The sequence below is a fragment of the Pongo pygmaeus genome, chromosome 6 (assembly GCF_028885625.2).
Source record: "Pongo pygmaeus isolate AG05252 chromosome 6, NHGRI_mPonPyg2-v2.0_pri, whole genome shotgun sequence".
NCBI classification, from domain to species: domain Eukaryota; kingdom Metazoa; phylum Chordata; class Mammalia; order Primates; family Hominidae; genus Pongo; species Pongo pygmaeus.
The window spans coordinates 30,390,621-30,396,830 of NC_072379.2; the positions used below are offsets into that span (position 1 = coordinate 30,390,621).

General features: G+C 46.5%; 1 pseudogene; it reads right to left on the bottom strand.

Moving 5' to 3' along the window:
- Window positions 1-444: 444 nt before the first annotated feature.
- LOC129041501 (spidroin-1-like) lies at window positions 445-3,083 on the bottom strand (annotated as a pseudogene).
- Between the last annotated feature and the right edge of the window lie 3,127 nt (window positions 3,084-6,210).

A 6,210-nucleotide genomic window follows, 5' to 3' on the forward strand; every position in this document is an offset into this window, starting at 1 on the left:
ATTGACCTTAAAGACCTGCCTTTTCCTCATCCCCCAGCCAATCAGTTTTCAAATCTTGCATTTTATTTGGAAAGGTCCTTATCCCCCTAGTCTCGTTTCTAGACTTGGCACATATTTAAGTTTGTTATATCTACTGACTTTCCTCTCTTCAAACAGTATCTATGCCTGCCAAATGTGAACATACAAAAAACAAATCAGAATGTGCCATTCTGATTTAAACTGCTTATTAGTTAATACCCTCAAGATAACATCTGGGTTCTTAGCTGCACGGAGTCAAGTCTACTTACATCTTTTTTTGTCTTCGGCTGCACTTTTCCTATCACCTCACACTCCAGCAATGCCAAGCTGTGCCGGCCTTCTACCCCATTTCCACTATTTTGCCCCCCCCGCCCCCCGCCGCCGCTTTCTGCCCCCGCCACCACGGCTTTTTGCCGCCGCGGCTTTTTACGACTTTTTGCCCCCGCCGCCGCGGCTTTTTGCCGCCGCGGCTTTTTGCTTCCGCACCGCGACTTTTGAAGCTTTTTGCCCCCGCCGCCGCGAGTTTTTGCGGCTTTTTGCTCCCCGCCACGGCTTTTGCGGCTTTTTGCTCCCCGCCGCCGCCGCCGCCGCGGCTTTTTGCTCCCCGTAGCCGCCGTGGCTTTCTGCCGCAGCTGCCGCCTTTTTGTGTTTTTTTGGCCCCAGCTCCCACTGCTTTTTGCACCCCCCTGCCACGGCTTTTTGCGGCTTTTAGCCCCCGACGCCGCGGCTTTTTGAGCCCGCCGCCGGGGCTTTTTGCCGCCGCGGCTTTTTGCCCCCGCCGCCGCGGCTTTTTGCCCCCGCCGCCGCGGCTTTTTGCCCCCGCCGCCGCGGCTTTTTGCCCCCGCCGCCGCGGCTTTTTGCCCCCGCCGCCGCGGCTTTTGCGGCTTCTTCCCCCGCCGTCGCGGCTTGTTGCTGCCGCCGCCGCCGCGGCTTTTTGCTCCCCGCCGCCGAGGCTTTTTGTAGTTTTTTGCCCCAGCTCCCACTGCTTTTTGCGCCCCCCCCCCCCGCCCCGCGCCGCGGCTTTTGGCGGCTTTTAGCCCCCGCGGCTTTTTGCCCCCGCGCATTTTTGCCGCCGCGGCTTTTTGTCCCCGCCGCCGCGACTTTTTGCCCCCGCCGCCTAGGTTTTTTGCCCGCGCCGCCGCGGCTTTCTGCCCCAGCCGCCACGGCTTTTGCCGCCGCGGCTCTGAGGGCGGGAGCGGCAGACTCCGCTGCCAGCTCTACTGGCGTCCTGGCCAGGGCAGCGCCGAAGGGCGCTCCCGGTCCTACTCTCCCGGCTCGGGGGTTCCTTGCCTAGGCGCCCGACCCCGGGCTCCCTGCCTCGGCCGCTGTGGCCTGCATAGAGCGCGCTGCGCGCGGAGGCGATGGGAGAGAAGGAGGGCGGTGGCGGCGGTGATGCGGCGGAGGCGATGGGAGAGAAGAAGGAGGGCGGTGGCGGAGGTGATGCGGCGGCCGCTGAGGGTGGCGCAGCGGCCGAGGCCAGCCCGGCGCTGCAGCAGTGCGGGCAGCTCCAGAAGCTCATCGGCATAGACATTTGCAGCCTGCGCGGGCTGCGCACCAAGTACGCTGTGTCCAACGACCTCACCCAGCAGGAGATAGGGAGCCTGGAGGGAAGCGGTTCGGGGACCCGGGCTGGGCTCGAGGAGCGGCCTGGACACCTCCCTCGGGGTCCCAGTTCACTCCTGGCCGAGTTGCATCCTTGAGCCCGCGTCGCGCCCTTGGAGGCTTCCCCTCCCTCCTGCACTCGCTGATGCGGCAGCCGGAGGACCCTTTCGGACCAGCCCTCACCTTGGGGAGGATTTGTGTGGCGGGTGCGTGGTGGGAACTGGGATGGAGGCTTTAGGGTCTCTTGGGGGGGGGGGTGGACTGCGCGCGAACATCCCCTTACCCCCCGAATTTCCATCTGGTCCAGCTCTCTCATCTTGTAGGTGAGGAAACCGAAGGCCTGAGGGAGAACTGACTTGCCAGGAACCCCTGTTAAGGAGAATTAACAAAATGTGGTTATTAAAGGAGCACTGAGTTGGGAGTCAGACCTGGAGTCCCACACTCTTGGTTAAGACATTATACCACCTTGAGTCTGGCCTGTTGACTGAGGGTGAGCCACTCCTCGTCTGATTGTGGGGTCTTGACCTCAAGGGGTTTCGTGCAGGAAGAAGGAAATCGGTTTGCTTTCCTAGCTCTGTCCAGTACCTTAGGGACCCTGAGGACCGAAGAGATTCTGGGAGAGCCATCTGGTGTATGTCATGGGTGGGCCTTTCTTGAAGGTCAGTCTGCCCAGTGGGCTGGCTCAGCCCGAATGAACTCTCTTGAATCTTTGGAGTTGTCTGTGTAGTTTTAAGGGCTTCTCATCCTTGCACCAAAAGGTCCCTGGAAATTAGGTGGGAAAACCTTACCTTTTGTGGGGCCTTGTGTTTGTCTTAAAAGTTCATGCACATGACCAGGTGTGGTGGCTCACACCTGTTATCCTGTCCTGGATCCCTTGAGTCAAGGAGTTTGAGACCAAGCTGGACAATACAGTGAGACCCCCCCCCCTACAAAAAATAAAATATTAGCCAGGTGTGGTTGTGCGCATCTGTAGTCCCAGCTACTACTGTGGCTGAGGCGGGAGGAGCACTTGAGCCTGCACTGAGCTGTGATCTCACCAGTGTACTCCAGCCTGGGCCACAGAGCAAGACCTTGACTCAGAAAAAAAAAAAAAAAAAAAAAAAAAAACCAACAAGAAAAATTCTTGAAGATTTTGCATTCTGTCCCACTATCCATTGGTTTTCATGTCAAGATAATGTCAGAAATTCTTTACAATTGCTTCCAGAAGGAGTAGCCTTTTGATCTAGTGCACAGGTGTCCAGTCTTTTGGCTTCTCAGGGCCACATTGGAGGAAGAATGCTCCTGGGCCACACATAAAATACACTAATGCTAACAACAGCTGATGAGCTTAAAAAAAAAAAAAAAAGGTTTGTGCATAATTTTCATGATACCCACCACCACAGACAGGTGGAAAAGTCCTTGTAGTCAAAGGGTTGGACATGGCTGATCTAGTGTCTTGTCGTCCGTTTTGGCTTTCTCCCTGATTCCAGAATACAGGTAGAGATGTAGAGACGTGCTCTCAGGACAGCTGTTGAGATAAAAAAATTCGTTGTCATTTATTCCCAAGGACAGCTGTTTGTCATTTGCATTGAAAAAGTCTCCATTCAAACTGCTGTCACATAAAATCTATTTATATAAGTCTGTATTTTTCTGTTGTCTTGGCCTTTGTGGGCAGTAGTGTGTTTTAACCGAGCAAACTGCCCTTCCAAATAATGAAGCCAAAGTCAGCCTACCTGCTTGCCGTTTTTCTTCCCCTTCCATTTTTCTAACCTCAGGATAATTGTAAGAATGAATTAAGATTTGTGTTTAAGGCCGGGCACAGTGTCTCAGGCCTGTAATCCCGGCACTTTGGAAGGGGGAGATGGATGTATCGCTTGAGCTCAGGAGTTCAAGACCAGCCTGGGCAACATACTGAGACTCCGTCTTGTATAATTAAATTAAAATTTAAAAAAAGAAGAGAAAAGGACCTGTGTTTAAAATTTAAAAAAAAGGGGGGAAAGTGTAATGCAAAATGTGGACTATGCCACCTATGATTGGGAAAAATAATTTTTCATACAGCATTATCAGTAGACTTGTATTAGCAGCATACTGGTCATAAGCGTTTTGCTTTCCTCAAATATGATGAGGTAAGCTACTTTAAAGTGTGGTGGGGCTTTCTTCCGCGTGGCTGCCGGAGGTGTTGAGTCCCAATTTAGCCAATTAATTTGGGTTTAGTTTTGATATGGATAAGGGAGACCAGCTTCATTCATGTTGCACCCACAGTTTTGCCAGTAAGGAAAAAAAAAAGCAACCTGGATGTTCCTACTCATTAGATGCTATCTGGAGAGCTCCTACCCCACCCCCACAAAGGCCCAGGACCTTAAAAAGACTCAATGCAGCCTTTGTGTATCTCGTACTGTATTCTGCAAGATGCTCCTGTGAAAGAAAGTTGTGCTGCATCAGCCATCTCCCTCCTGAAGATCCCTGCGGATGAGGATTTGTGTTTTAAAGGTTCTGAGACGTCTGCACCTGTGTCTTGTTAGAATTGTTGATACTATTTTAATTGCTAATAAGAAAATTAATGATACAAAATCTTAGTCATTCTCAACAGTACTACTCTTTTTTATCTTAATTTCCACTTTTATCACATGCAATAGAAACGTTTTTAGAAAAGTGTTTGTTTTCTAGGTAAATTATCTTTATTATGTGTTGTTAATTTTTAAAACAATAAAGTAAGACATACCAATATGTCCTCTGTTATATTTTACTGGAATGTGTGAAATATTTATAGATGCCCTGTAGGAGAGGTTAAACAGATTTTTCTATTCCTAGGTTTCTGGAGGCTTTATTGTTAATGAGTAATGGATTTTGTCAAATGCTTTTGTGTGTCTACTGAAATAATTATGGTTTTGTCCTTTATTCTATTAATATGGTATATTACATTGACTGATATTTGCATTAGTGAGATAATTCCACTTGGTCATTTTGTCTAACATTTTATGTGTTGCTGAATTCAGTTTTCTAGAGTTTTTGAAGACTTCTAGGCTGGGTGCGGTGGCCCATGCCTGTAATCTCAGCACTTTGGGAGGCCAAGGCAGGTGGATCACCTGAGGTCAGGAGTTTGAGACCAGCCTGGCCAACATGGTGAAACCCTGTCTCTACTAAAAAAAATACCAAACATTAGCCAGGCATAGTGACGGGTGCCTGTAATCCCAGCTACTCAGGAGGCTGACAGGAGAATCACTTGAACCCAGGAGGCAGAGGGTGCAGTGAGCTGAGATGGGGCCACGGCACTGCAGCCTAGGCAACAAGAGCAAAACTCCATCTCAAAAAAAAAATTCTGGGTCTATATTTATGAAGAATAATGGTCTCTCATTTTTTTTTTTTTTTGATGCTTTCGTGTGGTTTTGTTTACTGGGTAATACCGGCCTCAACAAATGAATTGTTTTCCCTTTTATATTTTGCAAGTGTTTGTGTGGAATTGGTATTAATTATTCATTAAATGTTTAGTAGAATTTACCAGTGAAGCTATCTGAGCCTTTTTTCTGGGAAGGAATCTTGTCAATATCTTTACCTGTTATAAGTATATTAATATATTCTCTTTCTTCTTGGATTAATTTTGACAATTTGTGCTTTTCTGCAAATTTGTTTCTAATTTCTAGTACTTCATGCCTCTAGATTTTCATGGAAGTTAAGATGTAAGAATAAAAAGAATTGTTGAGAGAATAGAGCTTTGGGTAATTCATGAATGATCCAATGTCTAATGATCTTTTGTAAGATGGGGAAGATTATTCTTCATGCTGTACTTAAAATTCATATTTATATTATAAAACAAATATAATATTCTATCTAAAGTGAACTAAGAAGATAGTTAACTTTGTGTTTAATCCGGATGGAAGTCTGAGTCTACCTTCTCTCTTCCATGAATATGTAGTCAGGGCACAAACATAATTTGAATAAGGACAAACACAAAATGACGGTAAATGAAGAAGGGTATGACAGATTAAAATGTGATGAAACAGCCCTGAACACATACATAGAATTCACTATGTGTTACACACTATTCCAAGGCATTTGCACAGACAGTTTTAATGCCTGTAAGACTAAAATAAACAACACAAACATTCATGTAAATGAGAAATTGAAACATTAAAAATAATATTAGGTGACATTAAACTGTCAAAAACTGTTTTTTATATACGACAAATAAGTAAACATAGTGTCCATTAACATTTAAGACAGTTTGATTAGTTATCATATGAACAAATGGATAGCATTATTAACTAGTATAAAGAGCATACATATTATTTTCAAATTCCATAGAAAAATATTTAAAAATTTAAAATTTTGGGTTCAAAATTATGTCAGTAACTTCATGAAAGTAGACATTCAATAGGTCATATTTTTGAGACATTGTGAAATGACATCAGAAACTGTGAATTAGAGTGTAACCCATAAACAATATCCAGCCACAGACAAGTTACAGACCAAGCTGAATAGCTATTAACTGTATAATAACTACATAACATTTTCAGAGGGCTCTTCTTTCACCGCCTCAAGAAAACCCTTTACATGCTCAAATTGCCTGCTTGACTTTGCTGCAGGATTTACAACACATACTTTAACCTTTGC